Raw genomic sequence first — 17,114 nt, forward strand, 5'->3', positions numbered from 1 at the left:
GTTTTCCAAGATTAATCATTCAAAACTGATATGGAGAGAAATATCTCAGTTAGGCTTTTTTTTAAACTACACTTAGTTAACCCAAATGTGTTTAGCTGTAACGGATTTTATACAGTCAGGATGTACCTAATAAAGTGGCATTATTAGGTACATCCTGCAATTACTGGATTGGACCTTCTTTTAACTTCAGAATTTTTAATTTTTATACAGCAGCAAATCAACAACAGTCGCCTCAAGGTTTCTCAGATTAATTTTACCAATGTTACAAAGAATTATCTTCTGTTGTCCAATTATGGCCAACGTGTACACAACCTGTGCAAAATGTAGTCTCTGTTCTGCTTGCAGCAGTGGCGCCCAGTGTAGTCTTCTGCTTCATAGTTCAATGTGTTGTACAAAGAACTGCACATAGGCTATTTTGACTTTTTAGTTTGTCTCCTAGTGATGGTTGTGCAGGAAAATCCCAGTAGATCAGCAGTTTCTGAAAAACTCATACCAGCCCACCGGGCACAACCAAGCATGCCTAGTTCAAAGTCATGTAGACATGGCATGTGATTGGCTGATTATACAGTTGTGTTAACAACCTTTTGAATAGGTGTACCAAACAAAGTGAACGGTGCATGTATGTAACTGTCAAAAACAACAACCAAACAAAAAAAAAAAGCAATAAAATAACTGCTCACTTTGACGATGGAAGAGCTTAAACAGTCCGTTTTTTTAAATGTGAGGACCAAATTGACTAAACCCACACATACGTGGCAACCTTCCTCATTTTTTCCTTACATTATCACTTTTCCAGTCACCCCACCCTCCACTTTTTCTCTCTCCTGTCATTTCCACACATTCTCCCCTTTCTTTCCATCTCCCTTCCTCTCCCTCCTACACTGCCTCCTCCTCATCTTCCTCCTCTCTTCCTCCCCTTTCTCTCCTGTGGGCCATCAGAATTCATTACAGGCTGAGTTGATTCATGGCTCAGTCCCACATCATCGGAGAGCATGGAGGCATGCCTATAAATCTACACACTACTGAGAGACACATGCGCACAAACACGCACCGTGTCACAAAAACGACACTGCATGCATACTTATCAGCATATCAAAGACATGGCTAAATGAACTTAGTGCACGGACATGTCCGCTCACTATTACACACAGCATGCAGTTACGCATGCACATCGCACAGGCTCATCAGCAGAGCGCGCAGCCTTCGTCCTGCAGACCATCATCATAGGCAGCAACCTGCTGAGCATCCAGCTCTGTGCATGTGCAGGAAACTCCTCTTCTAGCTTCATAACAAGCAGGGGGACTTGAGGTCTCTTAAATGTGTAGATGCTCTGTGCGTAGAGTCACAGTGAAAATTGCACAATTTAATGCGTGAGAGAGAAATCAAGTATAATTCCATTACTAGGTAAGTTGTCGGTTCTGTCTGTACTAGCAGCATTTTTGCCCTCTTTCACGATGCTGTTTAACCCTTTAAGACCTACCATAGAACCAAGTCTGCCAGAGCTTATATTATATTTTTACATGCTGTGGAGCCATTTTTAGGAGCATTTCAAGTTGCTATATATCAATACAACCATTATAGCCTAAATTTTAATAATATGTCTGCATTAAGTGCATAGTAATTACATAAATTGCGAAAAAGTGCAATAAACTACAAAAACATTGAAAATCGTTTTTGTTTTTTAACATATATTTGTAGTTAGAGAAATTTAAGAGGCTTATCCCTCAAAACTGTAAATACAAAAAAGTTGCACAAAATAGTTTCCCACCACAGGAAATTTCTTTTGAGTGTCTTCATAGTTTTATTTTTGAAATACACCAATTTTTATATACTGCAGGAAAAACGAAAATAAATATTATAATGCAAATTTGCAAAAAAGCAGCATATGCATCAAAATAAACTATTTCCAGCAGTGTAATATGAGTCCTAAGCATCCCAGAAACGACACAGAAAGTCATAAAGTCAAAGATAACTTTTAAAAACACCAGTATAGGCTCATGAGGCCCTGATGGTAAAAAACTACATTTCCGCGAAAATGACGTCACTTCCGGTTTCGGGCAGGTCATGGCGGACATGCGATAGTTCGCGCTGATGGACGTAGGAAGTGTTACAAACAGCTGATCGGATCAGCAAAGCGTGTTTCTGGAATATTATGTTTTTGTTGCTGCAAGTGCTTTTTATGCAGTTTTTGCAAAACTATATGTGGAAGGAAACTGTGACCGAGGACAAGCTGATGGCATAAGATGTAAGTACAACTCCTCCGGTTTCATATGCAAAAAAAAATATTGCGCTAGCTCACGTGGTTGCAGAGCTACCGGGATTTAAAAATAGTTATGCAAAACGGAGCGTGCCCGCTCCGACCGGCTTTAAAGGGTTAAGTATTAAAAATAAGAAAAGGATGCATGAGAGTTTCAGTACATTCAAGACGATTCAGTAACATGCATTTCTCTCTCATTTTTAGCTTTGTTTCTTGACATGAACTATCTATGATTGTGAAGGATTAATGCATTCAGACAGAGCATTACATTTGTGCATGGATCAGTGATGCAGAATCAACTTCATGCTTATCCATCAGGGCCTCGTTCATCAGTGTCTTGGCTACCAGCTGACACGTAACATCATATTACAGGTTACTGTGCTGCGCAATTCACGCCAATGCTTTGCCCGAGGTGGTGGAATAGCTGATGCAGCAGAAGCTTTTGCTTTTTTGGGGGTTTTGTTTTTCTTTTCTACAGAAGACAGTTTGACATACGACAGTAGGGAAAAGATGCGGAGGCATAAAGAGAAACTGATTCTGATTGAAATGTGTTTCGATGCTTTGGTTGCAGGATCCCAGTATTATGGATGCTGGCTCACTGTTATTTATTCACCAAGTAACACCTGTGGTTTTCCACTGCTGTGGAAAGGTCCTGTTGTTGACTTCATGCCACCTAAAGTAGCAAATATTCTGACATTTTCCTGCATGTGCTTAACAAAGTTTATGAAGTTTATTCAGGACCACTATGATGAAATGTAGTCAAGAGACTATAATGATTATTGACATTTCCTTCTTTGGCAGTCTGGCACTGTTCTGGGGCATCTCCATCCCTCCATGCTCGAATAATAAAGGTTGAAGGGAATGTAACCACGGTGACTTCTGTCCCCACTTCCGCCAGTCCCTTTATTGTGGCGGGAATGATCCCCGTATAACTTCCGGGTCAATCAGCTGCATCTTCCCTGCTTCCCTGGCTGCTGTTGTCCCTGTGGTTGGCGTACTTGTCAGATATTGACAAATTTTACACTGCATACTAGTTGACAGCGCGCAATAACCCGGCCGATTCATTCATCTTTACACCACCTCACCATCGACTCAACGGTCAGGTTTTTTTCCCCGCGATCAGCCCTGATCAGCGCGGGATGGCGAGCCACCCGACCACCGCTACGTTGCGGTAGGAATCGTAAACCTATGGACTGAATTAAAAAACTGTTGACGCATGACCTATCACAGGTCCATGGAACTGAACTAAATCTCATACTGGACTAAACCTCATCCCACCTCCTTTTGGAACATAATAAGCTGTTTTGTATTGTTAACATTATTTTGTTTGTAATATATATGCATATATTTTTTATTTTTTTGTATATCTGTCTCTATATTTATCATAACATACACAATATATATATAATTTTGAGCTCTATTTTTGGGTTCCTGTGTTTTATTCACACACTCAGGCTCCATAGTCGAGACTACTTCTGAAAGCTCATTGTCTATGAAGCTGCAGTCAGGCGCCCTGGTCCTTTAACCGCGTTACAGGAAGGTACAAATGCAAAACTGAATCACTGTTCAACAAAGTTATGTCTGTAACTGTATCTAGAGACTGTTGAGGCATATACTACCACACATTTCAGCAGTGGGAAACTGAAATTCAGGATTTGCAACAATTTTTCTGACTTTTCCTCTCTGAAACGGTCCTTTATACCATCCATTTTCACAGGAAAATTTTGATGTTGTTGTTGTTTTGGATGCTTACTGAGTTTCCCAACATCCAGGGATAATGTTTTGAAGGTAAAAGGTTCAGCTCAAGCCATCACCTTTCACTAAACAAGAAAACAAACAAGGATTCAAATATTAAGGAGGGATACTGGAGGTAATCCAAGAATAACAACACTGATCCTGCCAGGTGAAGTCAAACGATGGTTTTAATGACACGCGTGGAGGGACCAGCGCTGTACGCAGACAGCGTTGATCTCCAGCTAACAAAGCATACGCAGATGTTTTATAGCATCAGGGTTTAAATTTAATGACGCCCCTTCAACGTCAAACAGATACAATACATACATAGGTTTCAAAACCACAATGACTTTTAACACAGTTTAAAAAGAACATTGTCTCCGTCTCCACGGCAGGTGCTTCCTGTCAACCTTCTGACTCTCGCTTCTCCAAAAGGCCATGCTCTGCAACAAACTAGCAATTCTGCACGCACAAAAATGCAGTTGCAAGCAAATATGATTAACCTCTCACCCATAAATGAGTCTATCTACTGTGTGGGTGTGTGTGTGTCAGCATGAAATGCACTCAGCTTCACCTCTCACCTCACCAGCTGAACCTTGTAACCTTTTCCACCAGACAAAAGGCCAGCACGTACACAACTGAAACTATTCAATTCAATTCAATTCAATTTTATTTATATAGCGCCAAATCACAACAAAAGTCCCCTCAAGGCGCTTCATAGATACAGAGAAAAACCCAACAATCATATGACCCCCTATGAGCAGCACTTTGGCGACAGTGGGAAGGAAAAACTCCCTTTTAACAGGAAGAAACCTCCGGCAGAACCAGGCTCAGGGAGGGGCGGCCATCTGCTGCGACCGGTTGGGGTGAGAGAAGGAAGACAGGATAAAAGACATGCTGTGGAAGAGAGACAGAGGTTAATAACAGATACGATTCAATGCAGAGAGGTCTGTTAATACATAGTGAGTGAGAAAGGTGACTGGAAAGGAAAAACTCAATGCATCATGGGAATCCCCCGGCAGCCTACGTCTATTGCAGCATAACTAAGGGAGGATTCAGGGTCACCTGGTCCAGCCCTAACTATATGCTTTAGCAAAAAGGAAAGTTTGAAGCCTAATCTTAAAAGTAGAGATAGTGTCTGTCTCCCGAATCCAAACTGGAAGCTGGTTCCACAGAAGAACCTATGTGTAATATATTGGATAAATGTTTTAATCAAATGATGCTACTTAAAACTTAATAAAAGATACTAAAGAATAACCTGATATAAGTGTTTTGTAAGCATGTATTGCAATTCCTTCCACAGCTCTAGCCAACCTCACACTGGATTGGCCAGACATATCGCTGAGCCAAAGCTCTTGACCTTCAATTAACTCTTCAATTAACAACTCTTTAAAAGGCACAAACTGCAAGGTGTATAAAAATAGTTATAACTGCATCTGGAATACAAGGTTAATACAATAACAGTATGCATAAACATTTTAAGGCCATCTTAAAGCTATCTGTTACATTGTTAAGGCAATGATCATACTGCGGATTATATTGTACTGATAAAATACTTTTGTTCAATCCCACAATTCCCAGTGGGAACAACAACTCTTTCCCCAAGTGTTTTTTGCTGCCAAACTTCAGCAGAGAGTTTAAAAGAAAAGTAAAAACTGAGTGAAAATGAAACAAATCAGCAAATAAAAACAGTGAACGCGACGTGAACATGAGCAAAAAACACCAAAAGAGTTCCTGGCAGCCAATAAACTGAATGCAGGTTTGAGGTACTAGCTATTTATTATACACAGTCTATATTACCACCACATTTCATTTATGAAAATCCCACTAATATCATAAAATAATCAGTAACTTTGCACTTTACTGGACAGCATAAGTACACATAACTTACAAATGTAGGTTCACTGAGTACAGGTCGAATCAGCCAGCAGAAACACAGTAATGTTGTGCATGTGTTTCCAGGTGTTTATATATGCATATGCATTTGTACTTACATCGGTCTCAGTATGTGAATGATTTATGAGGCTGGAAGCGAGTTGAGAGGCTGACTGGTGTACTAGAACTTGAGACATAAGCAGTACTCGTCGATGTATCATCTTCACGCACACACGCTTTTTAAACATCACCTGCACACATCCTCCATCTTTCTTTCTTATTACCTTCATTACAATCTGTTACACACTCCCTTATTCCAGTCACTTTCTTTAATTAACCCCCCTCCTTCCTAGTTTTCCCTTCAGGCTAGCACAGAAGTATGCCGAAGCACTGAAAAGCATTTTCCTTATGAAATAGCACTTCTACAGACACAGCACAAACTTTGCACCATACATGTATATCTGTCATCTGCAACAGGAGCCACAGATTTACTATCCTGATGTTAGTCCTTATAGTGAAGGCATGGTCTTTTATCCTGATATAAACAATCAAATTACACATTCACATTATGGGAGAATATATTACTGCGGGTTAAAAGCCTTGCTGTGGCATTTTGGGCCGCTTGAAGGTGATTTAAGGAAGCCCTAGACAGACAGGAAAAGAGTGCGTTACAATAGTCTAACCGGGAGGAGATGAAGGACAAGCATCTCCAGTTCACCTTTGAAGACAACAGTCCTACGTTTAGTGATATTTCTTAAATGAAAAAAACAGGAGCGGGTCACAGATTTGATATGAGCATCAAAAGATTGATCAAAAATTATCCCAAGATTCCGATCGGCCCAGAGCATCTTTAACATTTAATACAGAAAGACCCACAAACAAGCAGCAACTGAAGGTGGCTGCAGCATGAACACAGCTTTTGGTGATCTCCATGAGTCCTAGACTGCAGGCAGTCGCTGACTGCAAGGGATATGTTTGCTAAACATTGCATGTTTTTCCTTAAACCTCTGGAATTAAAGCTGAACATGTGCACTTCAGTTACGTTGTGCTTATGAATAAATGAACAAATACACATGCAAAAGTCCACATGCAACTGATGTTATGTTTTCCTTAGAATTCAGCATCCCCGTGTTGAGCTAAGATTTTCAAGTTATTCACAAAATGTAAACCTATACTTTGATTTAGGCGAGAACTCCATTCAAATGGATGTAACAGCGAGAAACGCACTGTATTGGTGAAATAAAGTGTTTTTCTACAACTTCATGAAGATAGATGTAACTTAGAAGAAGAAGATTATTATCAGGATGTCCAAAAAACTCGCTGAAAAGCCTTCAGCTAATCCAAAATGCTGCAGCAAGAGTCCTGACAGGGACTAGAAAGAGAGAGCATATTTCTCCTGTTTTGGCTTCCCTTCATTGGCTTCCTGTTAAATCCAGAATTCAAAATCCTGCTCCTCACATACAAGGTCTTAAATAATCAGGCCCCATCTGATCTTAATGACCTTGTAGTACCATATCACCCTATTAGAGCACTTCGCCCCCGCTCTGCAGGCCTACTTGTTGTTCCTAGAGTATTTAAAAGTAGAATGGGAGGCAGAGCCTTCAGTTTTCAGGCCCCTCTTCTGTGGAACCAGCTTCCAGTTTGGATTCAGGAGACAGACACTATCTCTACTTTTAAGATTAGGCTTAAAACTTTCCTTTTTGCTAAAGCATATAGTTAGGGCTGGACCAGGTGACCCTGAATCCTCCCTTAGTTATGCTGCAATAGACGTAGGCTGCCGGGGGATTCCCATGATGCATTGAGTTTTTCCTTTCCAGTCACCTTTCTCACTCACTATGTATTAACAGACCTCTCTGCATTGAATCATATCTGTTATTAACCTCTGTCTCTCTTCCACAGCATGTCTTTATCCTGTCTTCCTTCTCTCACCCCAACCAATCACAGCAGATGGCCCCGCCCCTCCCTGAGTCTGGTTCTGCTGGAGGTTTCTTCCTGTTAAAAGGGAGTTTTTCCTTCCCACTGTCGCCAAAGTGCTTGCTCATAGGGGGTCATATGATTGTTGGGTTTTTCTCTGTATCTATGAAGCGCCTTGAGGCGACTTTTGTCGTGATTTGGCGCTATATAAATAAAATTGAATTGAATTGAACTTTTGATATAAGACTCAAACACACATATTTATGGCTTTTCCTCTTAAGGGTCAGTGCACGCATGCCCATCCATGCATTTTCTTAAATGCTTATCCAATTCTGTGTCACAGGTATAATTGGAGCCTATTCTAGTTTTTTAAAAATGTTTCATTCATATCACTTGTTTAATATTATATTATTATATTTTTTTCTAAGTGTAAGTTTAAACTGAAGTTAAAAGTATATAGTATATACCATGTGTGCTTAGTGAAAAGCACACAAATGTGGATGGTATGTACACTCAAACACACATTCACACACACACAATCCATAACTGTCACCCTCTCCCATATTGGCTGTTTTCCAAACATCACTTATTGCTTTGAACCAGCAGGCTTCTTGACGAAGTCTGCCTCCCTCACTTTCTCCTTCTCGACTCTCCTCCTGTTTTCTCCCCCTAATCCCATTTCTGCATCCCTTATCCAGGCTTTTCCAGTCTGTGAGGAGCCTTAAGAGTGAAGAAACAGATGGGACACAGGGATTAAGGTGATGAAAACTTCTCATTTTGGAAATTAAGAGCACTAACCGCAACAGATGATGAAACAAGTACTGTAGCTTTGGGGAAAATCTAATAAAGAATGGTTAAGATATGCTTTAGCCAAGACAGAGAGGGTGACTGATTGAAGAAATCAGAGCGATGGCGTGCATGTTTGCATGAACGCATTTTCACGCACTTGCGTTGCAGAGAGGACGAGCGAGCCCAAGAGCAGAAAGAAGACAGTTGGAGCAATAAACTACAGTAAGTGCAGCATATAATGAGGAGAGCAGCAGGGGGAGAAGAGTGAGATACAGGAAATGGAAGGCAGGGAGGGAAAAGGGAGGAAAGAGATATTAAGGCGACGGGAGAAAAATAAATATTCCTGATATCTCTCGCCGAGGCTGTGCCGGGCGGCGAGGCCTGGAATGAGGCGAGGGACGACTCCTGGTTTGTGAAATGCCTTTGCATTATTCAGGCAGATATTAAAGGACTCACACAGCCGTCGGTCACGATGGGAGGAGATGGCAACAATGTGTGTGTTTGAGTGTGTATGTGAGAAAATAGGAGAGCTGTTATTCCTCAACTCGCAAAAATACCGTTGTTCCGAGCTGAAGCGATCTACGAACATAATTTTCAATTTTTACCTCAGAGCGTTTCATCCACAAAGTTGAAGTGTCTCACTGTAAGCGTGTTGCTTTGTGATTATGCTGCAGAAATATTGTAGCTCAGCGTTCATTAGACAGCATGTAAGAAACAGAGTTCAGGAAACATCAGCTTGTAGAGTAAAGCCAACGCTGCATTTTTAGGCCTCTTCTTTCATTTCACTTCAGGTCATTACACTTGTTTGGTATCTATTGCTTAGCAGACAGTCTTATACAGAAGAAAACTCTGAACTTTCAACAACTCAAATTACACAAAGCATCATCTCAGTTTACAGTACTGTAAAAAATATTGAGCAACAACTGATTTTTGTTATATTTTGCTAGGCAGAGATGGGCAGTAACGTGTTACTGTAATCCGATTACTTTTTTCAAGTAACAAGTAAAGTAAGGGATTACTATTGCAAAAACGGTAATTAGATTACCGTTACTTTCCCGTAGGAACGCTGCGTTACTGCGTTACTAAAACCGTGATTTTTTTTTTGCTAGAATGTCTCATGACAGTGACGTAAGCGAGTGCGACGTTCGTGACAACAGCTGTGTGCAGATCAACAATGGATCATATATCGAGTGCAGAGAGAGTATGAGCGTGCAGCGTTTAAAGCGTGGAAGTACTGACCTTACTTTGAGTTTGATTCCATAAAAAGTGACAAAAACATTAGTGTCCGTTGTGCGTGGGAAGAAAACTTCTTTTTACAGTGAAGAAAACCCTAAACTTCCAAACAAGCACCGAGTAGCTACGACGTAATGGGAAACTCACAGAGAAACTCGCGGATTCTTCCACTGACCGCGGCACACCTGCACTAGGGTAACCCTCCGCCTACTGCACTCCTGCTTTACAGGTGAAAATAGAGCAACAGGACCGCTAGTCTTTGACTTTATTTATTTTCTGCTGTGTTTTACTTGCATCTATTTGAAAGACTGAGTGTAAACACAAAAAAATATATATTTTATGTGCTGGAATGTGCAGAAAATAGGTTTAAATATTAAACTAATTTCTTCCAGTCAGAGAATGTTGCATATAATTAAATTTTTGCTTGATGCATAAAGTTAAAAGATTAAAACTAATAAAACAAGTTTTAAAAAGAGACTTTTCCATTTGATTACATTTTGTATGATGATTATGTAGAAAAAGTAGAATTGGGCTGAAAGATCTATCGCTTTATCACCTATTCAGGTTGTAAATCGTGTTTTTAAAAAGTAACTAAGTAACTAAGTAATTAATTACTTTTGAAAATTAGTCAGTAAAGTAACGGGATTACTTTTTTGGGGAAGTAATCAGTAATTAGTAACGGATTACTTTTTTCAAGTAACTTGACCAACACTGTTGCTAGGTAATGTGACATAATGAGACGCAGATATTAGCTGAGTTTGTACAGTTCTAACAAGCTTTAAACTCAGTATTTAAACACATACTGAACTCTCTTAGCCAAGTTTGCTTCTAATTTCTTTAAGTAGTCTTCAGGAGGTCCAGGCTGTGGGGAGGAGTCTATTGTGTGCTTTTCTATTCAGGCATGCTTTTACTGCATAGTTAGTGCGGAAAAATGAAGCCATTGTTAATCGGATGCTTTCTAGATGGTACAGCATGCTGGATGAAAATCTGATGGTACTTTTCTGTGTTCATAATTCCCTCAGTTTTGACCTGAAGCCATTGGCTGAAATGGAACCTCATACCAAGACCGAGCCTACGCTGTATTTTACTGACGGTTGTCGACAGTCACTGTTGTACCTCTCTACTGACCTACTTGAACAAAAAAAATTTAATTTTTTAGATTTGTTACTCCATAAGACCCATTTCCAATTAAAGTTATGATTTTGTGTTTATATTTTTAATGCAGCTGTTCAAACCGACCACATCATTTTACTGGACGGAAGTTGGGCCGTTTATTTTTTCAAACCAAGCTTGATTTTTCTGATCCGAATACACAAATCTCACCAATCAGACCATTTCATTTGTCAACAAGTTTGATCATAAGTCGAAAAATTCATTTACACAATGAGATGTAAATAGTTAAATTGTACTATTTTACCTCAGACACACAGCTAGATGGTGATCCAGGTCAATCGCCTCCTCAGATGTGGTCCTAACTCTACTAACAAGAGTTCAAACTGTCCCACAGACATCCCATTATACAGTGGGGCAAAAAAGTATTTAGTCAGCCACCGATTGTGCAAGTTCCCCCACTTAAAATGATGACAGAGGTCAGTAATTTGCACCAGAGGTACACTTCAACTGTGAGAGACAGAATGTGAAAAAAAAATCCATGAATTCACATGGTAGGATTTGTAAAGAATTTATTCGTAAATCAGGGTGGAAAATAAGTATTTGGTCAATAACAAAAATACAACTCAATACTTTGTAACATAACCTTTGTTGGCAATAACAGAGGTCAAACGTTTACTATAGGTCTTTACCAGGTTTGCACACACAGTAGCTGGTATTTTGGCCCATTCCTCCATGCAGATCTTCTCAAGAGCAGTGATGTTTTGGGGCTGTCGCCGAGCAACACGGACTTTCAACTCCCGCCACAGATTTTCTATGGGGTTGAGGTCTGGAGACTGGCTAGGCCACTCCAGGACTTTCAAATGCTTCTTACGGAGCCACTCCTTTGTTGCCCGGGCGGTGTGTTTTGGATCATTGTCATGTTGGAAGACCCAGTCTCGTTTCATCTTCAAAGTTCTCACTGATGGAAGGAGGTTTTGGCTCAAAATCTCACGATACTTGGCCCCATTCATTCTGTCCTTAACACGGATCAGTCATCCTGTCCCCTTGGCAGAAAAACAGCCCCATAGCATGATGTTTCCACCCCCATGCTTCACAGTAGGTATGGTGTTCTTGGGATGCAACTCAGTATTCTTCTTCCTCCAAACACGACGAGTTGAGTTTATACCAAAAAGTTCTACTTTGGTTTCATCTGACCACATGACATTCTCCCAATCCTCTGCTGTATCATCCATGTGCTCTCTGGCAAACTTCAGACGGGCCTGGACATGCACTGGCTTCAGCAGCGGAACACGTCTGGCACTGCGGGATTTGATTCCCTGCCGTTGTAGTGTGTTACTGATGGTGACCTTTGTTACTTTGGTCCCAGCTCTCTGCAGGTCATTCACCAGGTCCCCCCGTGTGGTTCTGGGATCTTTGCTCACCGTTCTCATGATCATTTTGACCCCACGGGATGAGATCTTGCGTGGAGCCCCAGATCGAGGGAGATTATCAGTGGTCTTGTATGTCTTCCATTTTCTGATGATTGCTCCCACAGTTGATTTTTTCACACCAAGCTGCTTGCCTATTGTAGATTCACTCTTCCCAGTCTGGTGCAGGTCTACAATTCTTTTCCTGGTGTCCTTCGAAAGCTCTTTGGTCTTGGCCATGGCGGAGTTTGGAGTCTGACTGGTTGAGGCTGTGGACAGGTGTCTTTTATACAGATGATGAGGTCAAACAGGTGCCATTCATACAGGTAACGAGTGGGGGACAGAAAAGCTTCTTACAGAAGACGTTACAGGTCTGTGAGAGCCAGGGATTTTCCTTGTTTGAGGTGACCAAATACTTATTTTCCACCCTGATTTACGAATAAATTCTTTACAAATCCTACCATGTGAATTCATGGATTTTTTTTTCACATCCTGTCTCTCACAGTTGAAGTGTACCTCTGGTGCAAATTACTGACCTCTGTCATCATTTTAAGTGGGGGAACTTGCACAATCGGTGGCTGACTAAATACTTTTTTGCCCCACTGTATGCACAAAAGCAGTCGGGATATAGCTTAAATTCTTGTATTGAACCATGAAATTCTCTCTGCTGTTACCTTTTTGTGAGGATGAACCTATAATCAAAGTTTCTTACGTTTCTTGTTTAGAAACATCAGGATCGCGACACGTTTGTTGAGTAACGTAACAGCCATTATTCTCTTCCTTTAAAAAGGTTTGCCACTCTTCCACTGTCACCATTTCTAATGAGGCTTCACTGAACAGTGAATGGATCAGCTGAAGGGCAGATGCATCTCTCACATCCCCTGTTTTTGGTTTTTGTTGGGGTTTTTTTTTCACTTTTTCTTTGCATTAAAAGCTTTCAGGCCTCCCACTTCATCTTTTATCCTTCTTTTGTCTGACACACAGCACATCATGCTGAGATATCCCCATATCTTAGGCATTTTTCACAGATACAGCTAAGAAATGGGAGCAAATAATGTGTTTTTCCAGCAGGCTGCTGATGGAAAAACACAGCCTGCTGGAAAAACACAGGCAGAACAGCAAAAACACTGTTTCATTTTGGATGAAACAGTTTAGGCAGTTTCATCCAAAATGAAACTGCCTAAATAAAAGAAATAGATTGTTTCTTTGCTAATCTGGTATTTGTAGATGACACAATACCGGCTCATCCTTTGAGTTGGGTGCTTAAAATGCTTGAATGATTCACAGGTCAGTGTTAAGTAGCCTGAATAACAAATAAACAAATAAAGAAAATGCATTCCTTTGAAAATGGTTAGATACAAGGTCTGGACTGAAAAATAAATCAAAAGTAGCCAATGTCCAAAGACAAACTTTGAAAGACCTTTCAGAAGCTGGAGAACTGTGAAGACCACTGAAAATATTAGAAGAAAGTCTTTACTGTGGATGAACAATATAAAGAAATGAGAGGGGGCTCAAGACTTTTGCACAGTACTAACTGTCATGAAAAAATATTTAACAGGGTGAAAAAATGAGCAGAGCTGGGTGTAACTGATATGAGCCTGACCTGGATGATATTCAGAGCATTTCCAGCAGGTTATTAAGCTACTTTATGTTACTACGCTACTAGAAATGGCTACTTTCTGTCTTTGTTTACACCCTTTTCCTGGAAAAAGCTCCCACACACTGAAGTATGTTATATTATTATAGTTTGCCATCTCTCAGGGATGAAAAGGTGAGAGTTTAAGACTACAATTGCCTAATTTGTCACAGTGATCATTGTAAAAGACAAAAATATAATGTAGTTACAAAGTTACAAAGACTGTCGTTACAAAGAAACTCGTTGATCTGCTCAGAATACGTTTGGTTTGTTATGAGAAATCGATTTCTCTTTCAGATATCTGATCGATTACAGAAATCATTTTAGAGTAATTCGATTTTTCCTTCAGTTGCCACAAAACAAACAAACAAACAAACAAAAAGAACATGTTCAGTGGGTTTCTTTTGGCAAAAGCTGGAGATAAACAAGCTTGTTGATGGCTATGAAGGGGATGCTCCCAATTCCAACTCAAAATGAAACTTAGAAAATAATTGTACAATACACACCTGGAAATAGAGGCCACATGCACAGGAAAGTACAAATCGGTGATTGCTTTTAATGATGAAAAGGATACATCACTTGGGCTAGTAGATAACTATTTAATGTCTGTGTACACTCTCAGTCATACAGCTCATGGTAATGTAAGGAGTTTGGAAAGAAAAGCCAGGTATCCCACCAGGGCTTAAATACCTGGGAGTCTCCACCGTTTGCTCTTAGAACTGGAGGTGAAACATCTTCAGGAAACTTAAAGAAGTCTAGTCACTTTTCTTTCTAAGCTCCTTAGATTTGTCTATAATCTTATCATCATCATCTTCATCATAACTGTCATAAATGTGCCATCATCTGTTGTTAAAAAACAACTTAATTAGGCAGAACCATCTTGGCTGATAGAGCCCATCGTTTATTTCTTGTCTTCTTGTCTTTCTAAAATCCATCTCTCCCAGAGCTCCAATCCTCCCAGATTGTTTCCAGCATCACGTAAGTTGTGTAAATATTTAACTCTGTGGCCATTTTTACTCCACACTTCTTGCACTGACCCAACTCGCTGAAGAGCAACTGCAAACAGTGAACGACAAGCAGAAAGACTGTAATTGCTGTTTACTCCACAGCCACAGAGAATAGCTGTGTCTGTTACACTACCAGGTGTGTACAGATACTGCATATCGGGACACCAGAAACATCACTTACCCTTGTTAGCTCCCTTTTCACACGCTCGTGTTTTTTCACCGTACATCCATTTGCAGGAAGACAAACAATTTCCAAAATGAAAAGTGACTTTCGCCCTTCTGTTAAACCAGCTGAGCATCGGAAAAATAGGTCACTGGATTTCACGGGTCAGAGTTTAATCAGATCCAAACACAGTGCCACAAAATAATATGAAATAATGTAAACAATTAGCTCATGAACATAGTTTAATTTATTGTTTACTTTATTTTAAATTAGATCTTCTCTATTTATTGTCTTTTTAACTTATAATGTATTTACATGTGTAAAATCAAGTAAAACTAAATAAAATTACACACTAAATCTAATCAGGCTTGGAACTGCAGAAGAGTGCTGTCATATTACATCATTTCCTCAAACAGCGACCGGCACATTGATTTAGTTTAGGAGCAGACGGGAGCCGGGCGTACACTTCAAGCAGGCTTTCATTCCTGCGCCCCACTGTTCCACAGGATGAATTGATTACCTCTGATACACTTCTATTTGCTCAATTTAAGTTACTGCCTCATTCTTATTACAGCATAACAAACACTGACTAGCATATTAGATTGGAAAGCCTTCCGTGAGCAAACCTATCACTTTATTTTTAACAAGGAGCTGCACGTTAATCCACTCGCAATCATCTGCATCTACTAACACATTGCACATTTCAGTGTTGCTTGACTTACCGGACATGCCAGGCTGGGATACTGCGATACAACCTGAAGACTTCGTGTGACCATTCCCAAGTTAATTCACTCATGTCAGTGGAAAGAAAGCCTTCATTTATTAACAATGATTCTGCAATCGCACCATTTGGATCAACAGCCTGACAGGATTAATTTTTGGTTGGTGCTGGACTGGATAAGCCGGATGGCTGCTCTGTTTCTACAAACACACACACAGAAAGTGAAACTATGAAACATTTGCGAATATATTGAAGTTTTCAATAAAACAAAAGTGATAGCACTAATATAGTTGTTATTTTTATTAGGTAGGGGCATTCAAAGTCTATTTTTTAAATATTATATTTTAAAGTTGCAAAGCTGCAAAATTACAAATTTTCCAGACTTTGGTTCAATTCTGTATCAGAAGCAATGCATCTTGTTCTCTTCCACACAGTAATCACTGATGTAAAATAGGATTTATGAAGTCCTATATGTGATGTTTAGGTATGCTATCACAGGAGAGAGAAGCCAAAGAAATGCTACCAGCCTGTCAGTGTAGAGAAGCGATACTACGGAGCCCCGCAGTGGACATGGGAGAAAAAAAATTTAAGACGGACTTTTGCGAGATCTCGCAAAACAAACTCGGGATCTCGCAAAACAAACTCGGGATCTCGCAAAACTTTTGCGAGATCTCGCAAACGTTTTAGCCGCATTCTTCGGACGCTGGCTCGAAGCCGACCGGGAGGTCGAGGCACGATGTGCCGGGAAAGCGGTGTTCCTCCCGGCTGTAGTAGGTCTCGACCTCCCGTTAGCTCGGGAGGTTAGCTAACGGGAGGTCTCGACCTCCCGTTAGCTTCGAGCTAATGGGAAGAATGCGGCTAAAACTTTTGCGAGATCTCGAGTTTGTTTTGCGAGATCTCGCAAAAGTCCGTCTTAATTTTTTTTTCTCCCATGTCCCCTGCGGGGCTCCGTACAATACAAATACTGTGGCGCTTTAAAAAATTGAAACAGTAAAAATAAAGTGTAAACATAATATTTAAGGGTATAAGTACTGACCCTGTGTGGGATTCAAACTGTCTTGTTTATTTATTTATTTTTTTTAATTTAGGATTATTTCACTTCCACCACATTTTGCCACCAAAGAGAAACTTTCAGCTCGTTCAAGCTGGAAAACAGTTTATGGCCAAAATATTTAGAGCATCTTTTGTTAATCAGTATTAAGATCACATAATTCATCATTATTATTCAGATTGTTTTGTTACACTGTCACAAAAAGACCACACTAT

The 17,114-nt window shown here is 40.2% G+C and overlaps 1 protein-coding gene across 1 annotated transcript in view; it reads right to left on the bottom strand.

The window, feature by feature from the left end:
- The window catches only part of LOC146492689 (uncharacterized), a 246,327-nt gene extending 229,657 nt beyond the window's left edge, over positions 1-16,670 (bottom strand). The window contains exon 1 of the mRNA XM_085148350.1: positions 15,850-16,670. The gene's annotated coding sequence lies outside the window, so the exon portion shown is untranslated. The remainder of the gene's footprint in view (positions 1-15,849) is intronic.
- Positions 16,671-17,114: the final 444 nt, after the last annotated feature.

This window comes from Neolamprologus multifasciatus, chromosome 22 (genome assembly GCF_963576455.1).
Source record: "Neolamprologus multifasciatus chromosome 22, fNeoMul1.2, whole genome shotgun sequence".
NCBI lineage: Eukaryota > Metazoa > Chordata > Actinopteri > Cichliformes > Cichlidae > Neolamprologus > Neolamprologus multifasciatus.